Genomic DNA, 19,368 nt, shown 5'->3' with positions numbered 1-19,368 from the left:
TTTCATGCCCTTTTAACCATTCCACAAATCTAGTGTTTAGGGCCCTTGGAAGCATGAAAATCACTTTAAACATGCTAATTTTAGCTCTAAAACTGATGATCCACCTACAAATGTGAAGTGACATTCAAAAATAAAACATTTGAAAACGGACCATTTTTCAGCTTTCTGAAGCATGAGGTAATGGGGGGGGGGGGGTGTTATCTCTTTTGTCAAAAATCAGCTGTTTTTGCTTGAACATTAAATGCCTCCAAATGGCATTTAATTCACTTCCCGGGGTGAAGAAACACTTTTTGAGACCTCAGAGTGAGTAAATTGGCCGTTTTCATGCACTTTTAATCATTCCACAAATTTAGTGTTTAGGGCCCTTGGAAGCATGAAAATCACTTTAAACATGCTAATTTCAGCTCTAAAACTGATGATCCACCTACAAATGTGAAGTGACATTCAAAAATAAAACATTTGAAAACGGACCATTTTTCAGCTTTCTGAAGCATGAGGTAATGGGGGTGTTATCTCTTTTGTCAAAAATCAGCGGTATTTGCTTGAACATTAAATGCCTCCAAATGGTATTTAATTTACTTCCCAGGCCTCTGGAAACATGAAAATCACTTTAAACATGCTAATTTTAGCTCTGAAACTGATGATCTACCTACAAATGTGAACTGACGTTCAAAAATAAAACATTTGAAAACGGACCATTTTTCACCTTTCTGAAGCATGACGTAATGGAGGGTGTTATCTCTTTTGTCAAAAATCAGCGGTTTTTGCTTGAACATTAAATGCCTCCAAATGGTATATAATTCACTTCCCGGGCCCCTGGAAGCATGAAAATCACTTTAAACATGCTAATTTTAGCTCTAAAACTGATGATCTACCTACAAATGTGAACTGACGTTCAAAAATAAGACATTTGAAAACGGACCATTTTTTACCTTTCTGAAGCATGACATAATGGGGGGTGTTATCTCTTTTGTCAAAAATCTGCCGTTTTTGCTTGAACATTAAATGACTCCAAATGGCATTTAATTCACTTCCTGGGGTGAAGAAACACTTTTGAGACCTCAGAGTGAGTAAATTGGCCGTTTTCATGCACTTTTAACCATTCCACAAATCTTGTGTTGAGGGCCCCTGGAAGCATGAAAATCACTTTAAACATGCTAATTTTAGCTCTAAAACTGATGATCCACCTACAACTGGGAACTAACGTTCAAAAATAAAACATTTGAAAACGGACCATTTTTCACCTTTCTGAAGAATGACGTAATGGGGGGGGTGTTATCTCTTTTGTCAAAAATCAGCTGTTTTTGCTTGAACATTAAATGCCTCCAAATGGTATTTAATTCACTTCCCGGGCCCTTGGAAGCATGATAATGACTTTAAACATTCTAATTTTAGCTCTAAAACTGATGATCTACCTACAAATGTGAACTGACGTTCAAAAATAAAACATTTGAAAATGGACCATTTTTCACCTTTCTGGAGAATGACGTAATGGGGGGGGGTGTTATCTCTTTTGTCAAAAATCAGCCGTTTTTGCTTGAACATTAAATGCCTCCAAATGGCATTTCATTCACTTCCTGGGGTGAAGAAACACTTTTTGAGACCTCAGAGAGAGTAAATTGGTCATTTTCATGCCCTTTTAACCATTCCACAAATCTAGTGTTTAGGGCCCTTGGAAGCATGAAAATCACTTTAAACATGCTAATTTTAGCTCTAAAACTGATGATCCACCTACAACTGTGAAGTGACGTTCAAAAATAAAACATTTGAAAACGGATCTTTTTTCACCTTTCTGAAGCATGACGTAATGGGGGGGTTTTCTCTCTTTTGTCAAAAATCAGCGGTATTTGCTTGAACATTAAATGCCTTCAATTGGTATTTAATTCACTTCCCTGGCCCCTGGAAGCATGAAAATCACTTTAAACATGCTAATTTTAGCTCTAAAACTGATGATCTACCTACAAATGTGAACTGACGTTCAAAAATAAAACATTTGAAAATGGACCATTTTTTACCTTTCTGAAGCATGACGTAATGGGGGGGTGTTATCTCTTTTGTCAAAAATCAGCCATTTTTGCTTGAACATTAAATGCCTCCAAATGGCATTTAATTAACTTCCTGGGGTAAAGAAACACTTTTTGAGACCTCAGAGTCAGTAAATTGGCCGTTTTCATGCACTTTTAACCGTTCCACAAATCTTGTGTTTAGGGCCCCTGGAAGCATGAAAATCACTTTAAACATGCTAATTTTAGCTCTAAAACTGATGATCCACCTACAACTGTGAACTGATGTTCAAAAATAAAACATTTGAAAACGGACCATTTTTCACCTTTCTGAAGCATGACGTAATGGGGGGGGGGGTGGGTGTTATCTCTTTTGTCAAAAATCAGCTGTTTTTGCTTGAACATTAAATGCCTCCAAATGGCATTTAATTCACTTCCCGGGGTGAAGAAACACTTTTTGAGACCTCAGAGTGAGTAAATTGGCCGTTTTCATGCACTTTTAATCATTCCACAAATCTAGTGTTTAGGGCCTTTGGAAGCATGAAAATCACTTTAAACATGCTAATTTCAGCTCTAAAACTGATGATCCACCTACAAATGTGAAGTGACATTCAAAAATAAAACATTTGAAAACGGACCATTTTTCAGCTTTCTGAAGCATGAGGTAATGGGGGTGTTATCTCTTTTGTCAAAAATCAGCGGTATTTGCTTGAACATTAAATGCCTCCAAATGGTATTTAATTCACTTCCCAGGCCTCTGGAAACATGAAAATCACTTTAAACATGCTAATTTTAGCTCTGAAACTGATGATCTACCTACAAATGTGAACTGACGTTCAAAAATAAAACATTTGAAAACGGACCATTTTTCACCTTTCTGAAGCATGACGTAATGGAGGGTGTTATCTCTTTTGTCAAAAATCAGCGGTTTTTGCTTGAACATTAAATGCCTCCAAATGGTATATAATTCACTTCCCGGGCCCCTGGAAGCATGAAAATCACTTTAAACATGCTAATTTTAGCTCTAAAACTGATGATCTACCTACAAATGTGAACTGACGTTCAAAAATAAGACATTTGAAAACGGACCATTTTTTACCTTTCTGAAGCATGACATAATGGGGGGTGTTATCTCTTTTGTCAAAAATCTGCCGTTTTTGCTTGAACATTAAATGACTCCAAATGGCATTTAATTCACTTCCTGGGGTAAAGAAACACTTTTGAGACCTCAGAGTGAGTAAATTGGCCGTTTTCATGCACTTTTAACCATTCCACAAATCTTGTGTTTAGGGCCCCTGGAAGCATGAAAATCACTTTAAACATGCTAATTTTAGCTCTAAAACTGATGATCCACCTACAACTGTGAACTGACGTTCAAAAATAAAACATTTGAAAACGGACCATTTTTCACCTTTCTGAAGCATGACGTAATGGGGGGGTGTTATCTCTTTTGTCAAAAATCAGCGGTTTTTGCTTGAACATTAAATGCCTCCAAATGGTATATAATTCACTTCCCGGGCCCCTGGAAGCATGAAAATCACTTTAAACATGCTAATTTTAGCTCTAAAACTCATGATCTACCTACAAATGTGAACTGACGTTCAAAAATAAGACATTTGAAAACGGACCATTTTTTACCTTTCTGAAGCATGACATAATGGGGGGTGTTATCTCTTTTGTCAAAAATCAGCCGTTTTTGCTTGAACATTAAATGCCTCCAAATTGCATTTAATTCACTTCCTGGGGTGAAGAAACACTTTTTGAGACCTCAGAGTGAGTAAATTAGCCGTTTTCATGCACTTTTAACCGTTCCACAAATCTTGCGTTTAGGGCCCCTGGAAGCATGAAAATCACTTTAAACATGCTAATTTTAGCTCTAAAACTGATGATCCACCTACAACTGTGAACTGACGTTCAAAAATAAAACATTTGAAAACGGACCATTTTTCACCTTTCTGAAGCATGACGTAATGGGGGGGTGTTATCTTTTTTGTCAAAAATCTGCGGTTTTTGCTTGAACATTAAATCCTCCAAATGGTATATAATTCACTTCCCGGGCCCCTGGAAGCATGAAAATCACTTTAAACATTCTAATTTTAGCTCTAAAACTCATGATCTACCAACAAATGTGAACTGACATTCAAAAATAAAACATTTGAAAACGGACCATTTTTCTCCTTTCTGAAGCATGACGTAATGGGGGGTGTTATCTCTTTTGTCAAAAATCAGCTGTTTTTGCTTGAACATTAAATGCCTCCAAATGGTATATAATTCACTTCCCGGGCCCCTGGAAGAATGAAAATCACTTTAAACATTCTAATTTTAGCTCTAAAACTGATGATCCACCTACAACTGTGAACTGACGTTCAAAAATAAAACATTTGAAAACTGACCATTTTTCACCTTTCTGAAGCATGACGTAATGGGGGGGTGTTATCTTTTTTGTCAAAAATCTGCGGTTTTTGCTTGAACATTAAATGCCTCCAAATGGTATATAATTCACTTCCCGGGCCCCTGGAAGCATGAAAATCACTTTAAACATTCTAATTTTAGCTCTAAAACTCATGATCTACCAACAAATGTGAACTGACATTCAAAAATAAAACATTTGAAAACGGACCATTTTTCTCCTTTCTGAAGCATGACGTAATGGGGGGTGTTATCTCTTTTGTCAAAAATCAGCTGTTTTTGCTTGAACATTAAATGCCTCCAAATGGCATTTAACTCACTTCCCGGGGTGAAGAAACACTTTTTGAGACCTCAGAGTGAGTAAATTGGCCGTTTTCATGCACTTTTAACCATTCCACAAATCTTGTGTTTAGGGCCCCTGGAAGCATGAAATTCACTTTAAACATGCTAATTTTAGCTCTAAAACTGATGATCCACCTACAGATGTGAACTGACCTTCAAAAATAAAACATTTGAAAATGGATCATTTTTCACCTTTCTGAAGCATGACGTAATGGGGGGTGTTGTCTCTTTTGTCAAAAATCAGCTGTTTTGGCTTGAACATTAAATGCCTCCAAATGGTATTTAATACACTTCCCGGGCCCTTGGAAGCATGAAAATCACTTTAAACATGCTAATTTCAGCTCTAAAACTGATGATCCACCTACAAATGTGAAGTGACGTTCAAAAATAAAACATTTGAAAATGGACCATTTTTCAGCTTTCTGAAGCATGAGGTAATGGGGGTGTTATCTCTTTTGTCAAAAATCAGCGGTATTTGCTTGAACATTAAATGCCTCCAAATGGTATTTAATTCACTTCCCGGGCCTCTGGAAGCATGAAAATCACTTTAAACATGCTAATTTTAGCTCTAAAACTGATGATCTACCTACAAATGTGAACTGATGTTCAAAAATAAAACATTTGAAAATGGACCATTTTTTACCTTTCTGAAGCATGACGTAATGGGGGGTTGTTATCTCTTTTGTCAAAAATCAGCCATTTTTGCTTGAACATTAAATGCCTCCAAATGGCATTTAATTACCTTCCTGGGGTAAAGAAACACTTTTTGAGACCTCAGAGTCAGTAAATTGGCCGTTTTCATGCACTTTTAACCGTTCCACAAATCTTGTGTTTAGGGCCCCTGGAAGCATGAAAATCACTTTAAACATGCTAATTTTAGCTCTAAAACTGATGATCCACCTACAACTGTGAACTGACGTTCAAAAATAAAACATTTGAAAACTGACCATTTTTCACCTTTCTGAAGCATGACGTAATGGGGGGTGTTATCTCTTTTGTCAAAAATCAGCTGTTTTTGCTTGAACATTAAATGCCTCCAAATGGCATTTAATTCACTTCCCGGGGTGAAGAAACACTTTTGAGACCTCAGAGTGAGTAAATTGGCCGTTTTCATGCACTTTTAACCATTCCACAAATCTTGTGTTTAGGGCCCCTGGAAGCATGAAAATCACTTTAAACATGCTAATTTTAGCTCTAAAACTGATGATCCACCTACAACTGTGAACTGACGTTCAAAAATAAAACATTTGAAAACGGACCATTTTTCACCTTTCTGAAGCATGACGTAATGGGGGGGTGTTATCTCTTTTGTCAAAAATCAGCGGTTTTTGCTTGAACATTAAATGCCTCCAAATGGTATATAATTCACTTCAAGGGCCCCTGGAAGCATGAAAATCACTTTAAACATGCTAATTTTAGCTCTAAAACTGATGATCTACCTACAAATGTGAACTGATGTTCAAAAATAAGACATTTGAAAACGGACCATTTTTTACCTTTCTGAAGCATGACATAATGGGGGGTGTTATCTCTTTTGTCAAAAATCAGCCGTTTTTGCTTGAACATTAAATGCCTCCAAATTGCATTTAATTCACTTCCTGGGGTGAAGAAACACTTTTTGAGACCTCAGAGTGAGTAAATTAGCCGTTTTCATGCACTTTTAACCGTTCCACAAATCTTGCGTTTAGGGCCCCTGGAAGCATGAAAATCACTTTAAACATGCTAATTTTAGCTCTAAAACTGATGATCCACCTACAACTGTGAACTGACGTTCAAAAATAAAACATTTGAAAACGGACCATTTTTCACCTTTCTGAAGCATGACGTAATGGGGGGGTGTTATCTCTTTTGTCAAAAATCTGCGGTTTTTGCTTGAACATTAAATGCCTCCAAATGGTATATAATTCACTTCCCGGGCCCCTGGAAGCATGAAAATCACTTTAAACATTCTAATTTTAGCTCTAAAACTCATGATCTACCAACAAATGTGAACTGACATTCAAAAATAAAACATTTGAAAACGGACCATTTTTCTCCTTTCTGAAGCATGACGTAATGGGGGGTGTTATCTCTTTTGTCAAAAATCAGCTGTTTTTGCTTGAACATTAAATGCCTCCAAATGGCATTTAACTCACTTCCCGGGGTGAAGAAACACTTTTTGAGACCTCAGAGTGAGTAAATTGGCCGTTTTCATGCACTTTTAACCATTCCACAAATCTTGTGTTTAGGGCCCCTGGAAGCATGAAATTCACTTTAAACATGCTAATTTTAGCTCTAAAACTGATGATCCACCTACAGATGTGAACTGACCTTCAAAAATAAAACATTTGAAAACGGATCATTTTTCACCTTTCTGAAGCATGACGTAATGGGGGGTGTTATCTCTTTTGTCAAAAATCAGCTGTTTTGGCTTGAACATTAAATGCCTCCAAATGGTATTTAATTCACTTCCCGGGCCCTTGGAAGCATGAAAATCACTTTAAACATTCTAATTTTAGCTCTAAAACTGATGATCTACCTACAAATGTGATCTGACGTTCAAAAATAAAACATTTGAAAACGGACCATTTTTCACCTTTCTGAAGCATGACGTAATGGGGGAGTGTTACCTCTTTTGTCAAAAATCAGCTGTTTTTGCTTGAACATTAAATGCCTCCAAATGGCATTTAATTCACTTCCTGGGGTGAAGAAACACTTTTTGAGACCTCAGAGTGAGTAAATTGGCCGTTTTCATGCACTTTTAACCATTCCACAAATCTTGTGTTTAGGGCCCCTGGAAGCATGAAAATCACTTTAAACATGCTAATTTTAGCTCTAAAACTGATGATCCACCTACAACTATGAACTGATGTTCAAAAATAAAACATTTGAAAACGGACCATTTTTCACCTTTCTGAAGCATGACGTAATGGGGGGGGGGGGTGTTATCTCTTTTGTCAAAAATCAGCTGTTTTTGCTTGAACATTAAATGCCTCCAAATGGCATTTAATTCACCTCCCGTGGTGAAGAAACACTTTTTGAGACCTCAGAGTGAGTAAATTGGCCGTTTTCATGCACTTTTAATCATTCCACAAATCTAGTGTTTAGGGCCCTTGGAAGCATGAAAATCACTTTAAACATGCTAATTTCAGCTCTAAAACTGATGATCCACCTACAAATGTGAAGTGACGTTCAAAAATAAAACATTTGAAAATGGACCATTTTTCAGCTTTCTGAAGCATGAGGTAATGGGGGTGTTATCTCTTTTGTCAAAAATCAGCGGTATTTGCTTGAACAATAAATGCCTCCAAATGGTATTTAATTCACTTCCCGGGCCTCTGGAAACATGAAAATCACTTTAAAGATGCTAATTTTAACTCTAAAACTGATGATCTACCTACAAATGTGAACTGACGTTCAAAAATAAAACATTTGAAAACGGACCATTGTTCACCTTTCTGAAGCATGACGCAATGGAGGGTGTTATCTCTTTTGTCAAAAATCTGCCGTTTTTGCTTGAACATTAAATGACTGCAAATGGCATTTAATTCACTTCCTGGGGTGAAGAAACACTTTTTGAGACCTCAGAGTGAGTAAATTGGCCGTTTTCATGCACTTTTAACCATTCCACAAATCTTGTGTTTAGGGCCCCTGGAAGCATGAAAATCACTTTAAACATGCTAATTTTAGCTCTAAAACTGATGATCCACCTACAACTGTGAACTGACGTTCAAAAATAAAACATTTGAAAACGGACCATTTTTCACCTTTCTGAAGCATGACGTAATGGGGGGGTGTTATCTCTTTTGTCAAAAATCAGCGGTTTTTGCTTGAACATTAAATGCCTCCAAATGGTATATAATTCACTTCCCGGGCCCCTGGAAACATGAAAATCACTTTAAACATTCTAATTTTAGCTCTAAAACTCATGATCTACCTACATATGTGAACTGACGTTCAAAAATAAAACATTCGAAAACGGACCATTTTTCTCCTTTCTGAAGCATGACGTAATGGGGGGTGTTATCTCTTTTGTCAAAAATCAGCTGTTTTTGCTTGAACATTAAATGCCTCCAAATGGCATTTAATTCACTTCCCGGGGTGAAGAAACACTTTTTGAGACCTCAGAGTGAGTAAATTGGCCGTTTTCATGCACTTTTAACCATTCCACAAATCTTGTGTTTAGGGCCCCTGGAAGCATGAAATTCACTTTAAACATGCTAATTTTAGCTCTAAAACTGATGATCCACCTACAACTGTGAACTGACGTTCAAAAATAAAATATTTGAAAACTGACCATTTTTCACCTTTCTGAAGCATGACGTAATGGGGGGTGTTATCTCTTTTGTCAAAAATCAGCCCTTTTTTTGCTTGAACATTAAATGCCTCCAAATGGCATTTAATTCACTTCCCGGGGTGAAGAAACACTTTTTTAGACCTCAGAGTGAGTAAATTGGCCGTTTTCATGCACTTTTAACCATTCCACAAATCTTGTGTTGAGGGCCCCTGGAAGCATGAAAATCACTTTAAACATGCTAATTTTAGCTCTAAAACTGATGATCCACCTACAACTGGGAACTAACGTTCAAAAATAAAACATTTGAAAACGGACCATTTTTCACCTTTCTGAAGAATGACGTAATGGGGGGGGTGTTATCTCTTTTGTCAAAAATCAGCCGTTTTTGCTTGAACATTAAATGCCTCCAAATGGCATTTCATTCACTTCCCGGGGTGAAGAAACACTTTTTGAGACCTCAGAGATTGTAAATTGGCCATTTTCATGCCCTTTTAACCATTCCACAAATCTAGTGTTTAGGGCCCTTGGAAGCATGAAACTCACTTTAAACATGCTAATTTTAGCTCTAAAACTGATGATCCACCTACAACTGTGAAGTGACGTTCAAAAATGAAACATTTGAAAACGGATCATTTTTCACCTTTCTGAAGCATGACGTAATGGGGGGGTTTTATCTCTTTTGTCAAAAATCAGCGGTACTTGCTTGAACATTAAATGCCTCCAAATGGTATTTAATTCACTTCCCGGGCCCCTGGAAGCATGAAAATCACTTTAAACATGCTAATTTTAGCTCTAAAACTGATGATCTACCTACAAATGTGAACTGACGTTCAAAAATAAAACATTTGAAAACGGACCATTTTTTACCTTTCTGAAGCATGACATAATGGGGGGGTGTTATCTCTTTTGTCAAAAATCAGCCGTTTTTGCTTGAACATTAAATGCCTCCAAATTGCATTTAATTCACTTCCTGGGGTGAAGAAACACTTTTTGAGACCTCAGAGTGAGTAAATTGGCCGTTTTCATGCACTTTTAACCGTTCCACAAATCTTGCGTTTAGGGCCCCTGGAAGCATAAAAATCACTTTAAACATGCTAATTTTAGCTCTAAAACTGATGATCCACCTACAACTGTGAACTGACGTTCAAAAATAAAACATTTGAAAACGGACCATTTTTCACCTTTCTGAAGCATGACGTAATGGGGGGGTGTTATCTCTTTTGTCAAAAATCTGCGGTTTTTGCTTGAACATTAAATGCCTCCAAATGGTATATAATTCACTTCCCGGGCCCCTGGAAGCATGAAAATCACTTTAAACATTCTAATTTTAGCTCTAAAACTCATGATCTACCTACAAATGTGAACTGATGTTCAAAAATAAAACATTTGAAAACGGACCATTTTTCTCCTTTCTGAAGCATGACGTAATGGGGGGTGTTATCTCTTTTGTAAAAAATCAGCTGTTTTTGCTTGAACATTAAATGCCTCCAAATGGCATTTAATTCACCTCCCGTGGTGAAGAAACACTTTTTGAGACCTCAGAGTGAGTAAATTGGCCGTTTTCATGCACTTTTAATCATTCCACAAATCTAGTGTTTAGGGCCCTTGGAAGCATGAAAATCACTTTAAACATGCTAATTTCAGCTCTAAAACTGATGATCCACCTACAAATGTGAAGTGACGTTCAAAAATAAAACATTTGAAAATGGACCATTTTTCAGCTTTCTGAAGCATGAGGTAATGGGGGTGTTATCTCTTTTGTCAAAAATCAGCGGTATTTGCTTGAACATTAAATGCCTCCAAATGGTATTTAATTCACTTCCCGGGCCTCTGGAAACATGAAAATCACTTTAAAGATGCTAATTTTAACTCTAAAACTGATGATCTACCTACAAATGTGAACTGACGTTCAAAAATAAAACATTTGAAAACGGACCATTGTTCACCTTTCTGAAGCATGACGCAATGGAGGGTGTTATCTCTTTTGTCAAAAATCTGCCGTTTTTGCTTGAACATTAAATGACTGCAAATGGCATTTAATTCACTTCCTGGGGTGAAGAAACACTTTTTGAGACCTCAGAGTGAGTAAATTGGCCGTTTTCATGCACTTTTAACCATTCCACAAATCTTGTGTTTAGGGCCCCTGGAAGCATGAAAATCACTTTAAACATGCTAATTTTAGCTCTAAAACTGATGATCCACCTATAACTGTGAACTGACGTTCAAAAATAAAACATTTGAAAACGGACCATTTTTCACCTTTCTGAAGCATGACGTAATGGGGGGGTGTTATCTCTTTTGTCAAAAATCAGCGGTTTTTGCTTGAACATTAAATGCCTCCAAATGGTATATAATTCACTTCCCGGGCCCCTGGAAGCATGAAAATCACTTTAAACATTCTAATTTTAGCTCTAAAACTCATGATCTACCTACATATGTGAACTGACGTTCAAAAATAAAACATTTGAAAACGGACCATTTTTCTCCTTTCTGAAGCATGACGTAATGGGGGGTGTTATCTCTTTTGTCAAAAATCAGCTGTTTTTGCTTGAACATTAAATGCCTCCAAATGGCATTTAATTCACTTCCCGGGGTGAAGAAACACTTTTTGAGACCTCAGAGTGAGTAAATTGGCCGTTTTCATGCACTTTTAACCATTCCACAAATCTTGTGTTTAGGGCCCCTGGAAGCATGAAATTCACTTTAAACATGCTAATTTTAGCTCTAAAACTGATGATCCACCTACAACTGTGAAGTGACGTTCAAAAATAAAACATTTGAAAACGGATCATTTTTCACCTTTCTGAAGCATGACGTAATGGGGGGGTGTTATCTCTTTTGTCAAAAATCAGCGGTTTTTGCTTGAACATTAAATGCCTCCAAATGGTATATAATTCACTTCCCGGGCCCCTGGAAGCATGAAAATCACTTTAAACATGCTAATTTTAGCTCTAAAACTGATGATCTACCTACAAATGTGAACTGACGTTCAAAAATAAGACATTTGAAAACGGACCATTTTTTACCTTTCTGAAGCATGACATAATGGGGGGTGTTATCTCTTTTGTCAAAAATCAGCCGTTTTTGCTTGAACATTAAATGCCTCCAAATTGCATTTAATTCACTTCCTGGGGTGAAGAAACACTTTTTGAGACCTCAGAGTGAGTAAATTAGCCGTTTTCATGCACTTTTAACCGTTCCACAAATCTTGCGTTTAGGGCCCCTGGAAGCATGAAAATCACTTTAAACATGCTAATTTTAGCTCTAAAACTGATGATCCACCTACAACTGTGTACTGACGTTCAAAAATAAAACATTTGAAAACGGACCATTTTTCACCTTTCTGAAGCATGACGTAATGGGGGGGTGTTATCTCTTTTGTCAAAAATCTGCGGTTTTTGCTTGAACATTAAATGCCTCCAAATGGTATATAATTCACTTCCCGGGCCCCTGGAAGCATGAAAATCACTTTAAACATTCTAATTTTAGCTCTAAAACTCATGATCTACCTACAAATGTGATCTGACGTTCAAAAATAAAACATTTGAAAACGGACCATTTTTCACCTTTCTGAAGCATGACGTAATGGGGGAGTGTTACCTCTTTTGTCAAAAATCAGCTGTTTTTGCTTGAACATTAAATGCCTCCAAATGGCATTTAATTCACTTCCTGGGGTGAAGAAACACTTTTTGAGACCTCAGAGTGAGTAAATTGGCCGTTTTCATGCACTTTTAACCATTCCACAAATCTTGTGTTTAGGGCCCCTGGAAGCATGAAAATCACTTTAAACATGCTAATTTTAGCTCTAAAACTGATGATCCACCTACAACTATGAACTGATGTTCAAAAATAAAACATTTGAAAACGGACCATTTTTCACCTTTCTGAAGCATGACGTAATGGGGGGGGGGGGGTGTTATCTCTTTTGTCAAAAATCAGCTGTTTTTGCTTGAACATTAAATGCCTCCAAATGGCATTTAATTCACCTCCCGTGGTGAAGAAACACTTTTTGAGACCTCAGAGTGAGTAAATTGGCCGTTTTCATGCACTTTTAATCATTCCACAAATCTAGTGTTTAGGGCCCTTGGAAGCATGAAAATCACTTTAAACATGCTAATTTCAGCTCTAAAACTGATGATCCACCTACAAATGTGAAGTGACGTTCAAAAATAAAACATTTGAAAATGGACCATTTTTCAGCTTTCTGAAGCATGAGGTAATGGGGGTGTTATCTCTTTTGTCAAAAATCAGCGGTATTTGCTTGAACATTAAATGCCTCCAAATGGTATTTAATTCACTTCCCGGGCCTCTGGAAACATGAAAATCACTTTAAAGATGCTAATTTTAACTCTAAAACTGATGATCTACCTACAAATGTGAACTGACGTTCAAAAATAAAACATTTGAAAACGGACCATTGTTCACCTTTCTGAAGCATGACGCAATGGAGGGTGTTATCTCTTTTGTCAAAAATCTGCCGTTTTTGCTTGAACATTAAATGACTGCAAATGGCATTTAATTCACTTCCTGGGGTGAAGAAACACTTTTTGAGACCTCAGAGTGAGTAAATTGGCCGTTTTCATGCACTTTTAACCATTCCACAAATCTTGTGTTTAGGGCCCCTGGAAGCATGAAAATCACTTTAAACATGCTAATTTTAGCTCTAAAACTGATGATCCACCTATAACTGTGAACTGACGTTCAAAAATAAAACATTTGAAAACGGACCATTTTTCACCTTTCTGAAGCATGACGTAATGGGGGGGTGTTATCTCTTTTGTCAAAAATCAGCGGTTTTTGCTTGAACATTAAATGCCTCCAAATGGTATATAATTCACTTCCCGGGCCCCTGGAAGCATGAAAATCACTTTAAACATTCTAATTTTAGCTCTAAAACTCATGATCTACCTACATATGTGAACTGACGTTCAAAAATAAAACATTTGAAAACGGACCATTTTTCTCCTTTCTGAAGCATGACGTAATGGGGGGTGTTATCTCTTTTGTCAAAAATCAGCTGTTTTTGCTTGAACATTAAATGCCTCCAAATGGCATTTAATTCACTTCCCGGGGTGAAGAAACACTTTTTGAGACCTCAGAGTGAGTAAATTGGCCGTTTTCATGCACTTTTAACCATTCCACAAATCTTGTGTTTAGGGCCCCTGGAAGCATAAAAATCACTTTAAACATGCTAATTTTAGCTCTAAAACTGATGATCCACCTATAACTGTGAACTGACGTTCAAAAATAAAACATTTGAAAACGGACCATTTTTCACCTTTCTGAAGCATGACGTAATGGGGGGGTGTTATCTCTTTTGTCAAAAATCTGCGGTTTTTGCTTGAACATTAAATGCCTCCAAATGGTATATAATTCACTTCCCGGGCCCCTGGAAGCATGAAAATCACTTTAAACATTCTAATTTTAGCTCTAAAACTCATGATCTACCTACAAATGTGAACTGATGTTCAAAAATAAAACATTTGAAAACGGACCATTTTTCTCCTTTCTGAAGCATGACGTAATGGGGGGTGTTATCTCTTTTGTAAAAAATCAGCTGTTTTTGCTTGAACATTAAATGCCTCCAAATGGCATTTAATTCACCTCCCGTGGTGAAGAAACACTTTTTGAGACCTCAGAGTGAGTAAATTGGCCGTTTTCATGCACTTTTAATCATTCCACAAATCTAGTGTTTAGGGCCCTTGGAAGCATGAAAATCACTTTAAACATGCTAATTTCAGCTCTAAAACTGATGATCCACCTACAAATGTGAAGTGACGTTCAAAAATAAAACATTTGAAAATGGACCATTTTTCAGCTTTCTGAAGCATGAGGTAATGGGGGTGTTATCTCTTTTGTCAAAAATCAGCGGTATTTGCTTGAACATTAAATGCCTCCAAATGGTATTTAATTCACTTCCCGGGCCTCTGGAAACATGAAAATCACTTTAAAGATGCTAATTTTAACTCTAAAACTGATGATCTACCTACAAATGTGAACTGACGTTCAAAAATAAAACATTTGAAAACGGACCATTGTTCACCTTTCTGAAGCATGACGCAATGGAGGGTGTTATCTCTTTTGTCAAAAATCTGCCGTTTTTGCTTGAACATTAAATGACTGCAAATGGCATTTAATTCACTTCCTGGGGTGAAGAAACACTTTTTGAGACCTCAGAGTGAGTAAATTGGCCGTTTTCATGCACTTTTAACCATTCCACAAATCTTGTGTTTAGGGCCCCTGGAAGCATGAAAATCACTTTAAACATGCTAATTTTAGCTCTAAAACTGATGATCCACCTATAACTGTGAACTGACGTTCAAAAATAAAACATTTGAAAACGGACCATTTTTCACCTTTCTGAAGCATGACGTAATGGGGGGGTGTTATCTCTTTTGTCAAAAATCAGCGGTTTTTGCTTGAACATTAAATGCCTCCAAATGGTATATAATTCACTTCCCGGGCCCCTGGAAGCATGAAAATCACTTTAAACATTCTAATTTTAGCTCTAAAACTCATGATCTACCTACATATGTGAACTGACGTTCAAAAATAAAACATTTGAAAACGGACCATTTTTCTCCTTTCTGAAGCATGACGTAATGGGGGGTGTTATCTCTTTTGTCAAAAATCAGCTGTTTTTGCTTGAACATTAAATGCCTCCAAATGGCATTTAATTCACTTCCCGGGGTGAAGAAACACTTTTTGAGACCTCAGAGTGAGTAAATTGGCCGTTTTCATGCACTTTTAACCATTCCACAAATCTTGTGTTTAGGGCCCCTGGAAGCATGAAATTCACTTTAAACATGCTAATTTTAGCTCTAAAACTGATGATCCACCTACAACTGTGAAGTGACGTTCAAAAATAAAACATTTGAAAACGGATCATTTTTCACCTTTCTGAAGCATGACGTAATGGGGGGGTGTTATCTCTTTTGTCAAAAATCAGCGGTTTTTGCTTGAACATTAAATGCCTCCAAATGGTATATAATTCACTTCCCGGGCCCCTGGAAGCATGAAAATCACTTTAAACATGCTAATTTTAGCTCTAAAACTGATGATCTACCTACAAATGTGAACTGACGTTCAAAAATAAGACATTTGAAAACGGACCATTTTTTACCTTTCTGAAGCATGACATAATGGGGGGTGTTATCTCTTTTGTCAAAAATCAGCCGTTTTTGCTTGAACATTAAATGCCTCCAAATTGCATTTAATTCACTTCCTGGGGTGAAGAAACACTTTTTGAGACCTCAGAGTGAGTAAATTAGCCGTTTTCATGCACTTTTAACCGTTCCACAAATCTTGCGTTTAGGGCCCCTGGAAGCATGAAAATCACTTTAAACATGCTAATTTTAGCTCTAAAACTGATGATCCACCTACAACTGTGTACTGACGTTCAAAAATAAAACATTTGAAAACGGACCATTTTTCACCTTTCTGAAGCATGACGTAATGGGGGGGTGTTATCTCTTTTGTCAAAAATCTGCGGTTTTTGCTTGAACATTAAATGCCTCCAAATGGTATATAATTCACTTCCCGGGCCCCTGGAAGCATGAAAATCACTTTAAACATTCTAATTTTAGCTCTAAAACTCATGATCTACCTACAAATGTGATCTGACGTTCAAAAATAAAACATTTGAAAACGGACCATTTTTCACCTTTCTGAAGCATGACGTAATGGGGGAGTGTTACCTCTTTTGTCAAAAATCAGCTGTTTTTGCTTGAACATTAAATGCCTCCAAATGGCATTTAATTCACTTCCTGGGGTGAAGAAACACTTTTTGAGACCTCAGAGTGAGTAAATTGGCCGTTTTCATGCACTTTTAACCATTCCACAAATCTTGTGTTTAGGGCCCCTGGAAGCATGAAAATCACTTTAAACATGCTAATTTTAGCTCTAAAACTGATGATCCACCTACAACTATGAACTGATGTTCAAAAATAAAACATTTGAAAACGGACAATTTTTCACCTTTCTGAAGCATGACGTAATGGGGGGGGGGGGGTGTTATCTCTTTTGTCAAAAATCAGCTGTTTTTGCTTGAACATTAAATGCCTCCAAATGGCATTTAATTCACCTCCCGTGGTGAAGAAACACTTTTTGAGACCTCAGAGTGAGTAAATTGGCCGTTTTCATGCACTTTTAATCATTCCACAAATCTAGTGTTTAGGGCCCTTGGAAGCATGAAAATCACTTTAAACATGCTAATTTCAGCTCTAAAACTGATGATCCACCTACAAATGTGAAGTGACGTTCAAAAATAAAACATTTGAAAATGGACCATTTTTCAGCTTTCTGAAGCATGAGGTAATGGGGGTGTTATCTCTTTTGTCAAAAATCAGCGGTATTTGCTTGAACATTAAATGCCTCCAAATGGTATTTAATTCACTTCCCGGGCCTCTGGAAACATGAAAATCACTTTAAAGATGCTAATTTTAACTCTAAAACTGATGATCTACCTACAAATGTGAACTGACGTTCAAAAATAAAACATTTGAAAACGGACCATTGTTCACCTTTCTGAAGCATGACGCAATGGAGGGTGTTATCTCTTTTGTCAAAAATCTGCCGTTTTTGCTTGAACATTAAATGACTGCAAATGGCATTTAATTCACTTCCTGGGGTGAAGAAACACTTTTTGAGACCTCAGAGTGAGTAAATTGGCCGTTTTCATGCACTTTTAACCATTCCACAAATCTTGTGTTTAGGGCCCCTGGAAGCATGAAATTCACTTTAAACATGCTAATTTTAGCTCTAAAACTGATGATCCACCTACAACTGTGAACTGACGTTCAAAAATAAAATATTTGAAAACTGACCATTTTTCACCTTTCTGAAGCATGACGTAATGGGGGGTGTTATCTCTTTTGTCAAAAATCAGCCCTTTTTTTGCTTGAACATTAAATGCCTCCAAATGGCATTTAATTCACTTCCCGGGGTGAAGAAACACTTTTTTAGACCTCAGAGTGAGTAAATTGGCCGTTTTCATGCACTTTTAACCATTCCACAAATCTTGTGTTGAGGGCCCCTGGAAGCATGAAAATCACTTTAAACATGCTAATTTTAGCTCTAAAACTGATGATCCACCTACAACTGGGAACTAACGTTCAAAAATAAAACATTTGAAAACGGACCATTTTTCACCTTTCTGAAGAATGACGTAATGGGGGGGGGTGTTATCTCTTTTGTCAAAAATCAGCCGTTTTTGCTTGAACATTAAATGCCTCCAAATGGCATTTCATTCACTTCCCGGGGTGAAGAAACACTTTTTGAGACCTCAGAGATTGTAAATTGGCCATTTTCATGCCCTTTTAACCATTCCACAAATCTAGTGTTTAGGGCCCTTGGAAGCATGAAACTCACTTTAAACATGCTAATTTTAGCTCTAAAACTGATGATCCACCTACAACTGTGAAGTGACGTTCAAAAATGAAACATTTGAAAACGGATCATTTTTCACCTTTCTGAAGCATGACGTAATGGGGGGGTTTTATCTCTTTTGTCAAAAATCAGCGGTATTTGCTTGAACATTAAATGCCTCCAAATGGTATTTAATTCACTTCCCGGGCCCCTGGAAGCATGAAAATCACTTTAAACATGCTAATTTTAGCTCTAAAACTGATGATCTACCTACAAATGTGAACTGACGTTCAAAAATAAAACATTTGAAAACGGACCATTTTTTACCTTTCTGAAGCATGACATAATGGGGGGGTGTTATCTCTTTTGTCAAAAATCAGCCGTTTTTGCTTGAACATTAAATGCCTCCAAATTGCATTTAATTCACTTCCTGGGGTGAAGAAACACTTTTTGAGACCTCAGAGTGAGTAAATTGGCCGTTTTCATGCACTTTTAACCGTTCCACAAATCTTGCGTTTAGGGCCCCTGGAAGCATAAAAATCACTTTAAACATGCTAATTTTAGCTCTAAAACTGATGATCCACCTACAACTGTGAACTGACGTTCAAAAATAAAACATTTGAAAACGGACCATTTTTCACCTTTCTGAAGCATGACGTAATGGGGGGGTGTTATCTCTTTTGTCAAAAATCTGCGGTATTTGCTTGAACATTAAATGCCTCCAAATGGTATATAATTCACTTCCCGGGCCCCTGGAAGCATGAAAATCACTTTAAACATTCTAATTTTAGCTCTAAAACTCATGATCTACCTACAAATGTGAAGTGATGTTCAAAAATAAAACATTTGAAAACGGACCATTTTTCTCCTTTCTGAAGCATGACGTAATGGGGGGTGTTATCTCTTTTGTAAAAAATCAGCTGTTTTTGCTTGAACATTAAATGCCTCCAAATGGCATTTAACTCACTTCCC

This window comes from Lissotriton vulgaris, chromosome 5 (genome assembly GCF_964263255.1).
Source record: "Lissotriton vulgaris chromosome 5, aLisVul1.2, whole genome shotgun sequence".
Taxonomy (NCBI): Eukaryota; Metazoa; Chordata; class Amphibia; order Caudata; family Salamandridae; genus Lissotriton; species Lissotriton vulgaris.
Note: the sequence above shows the minus strand (reverse complement) of the source record.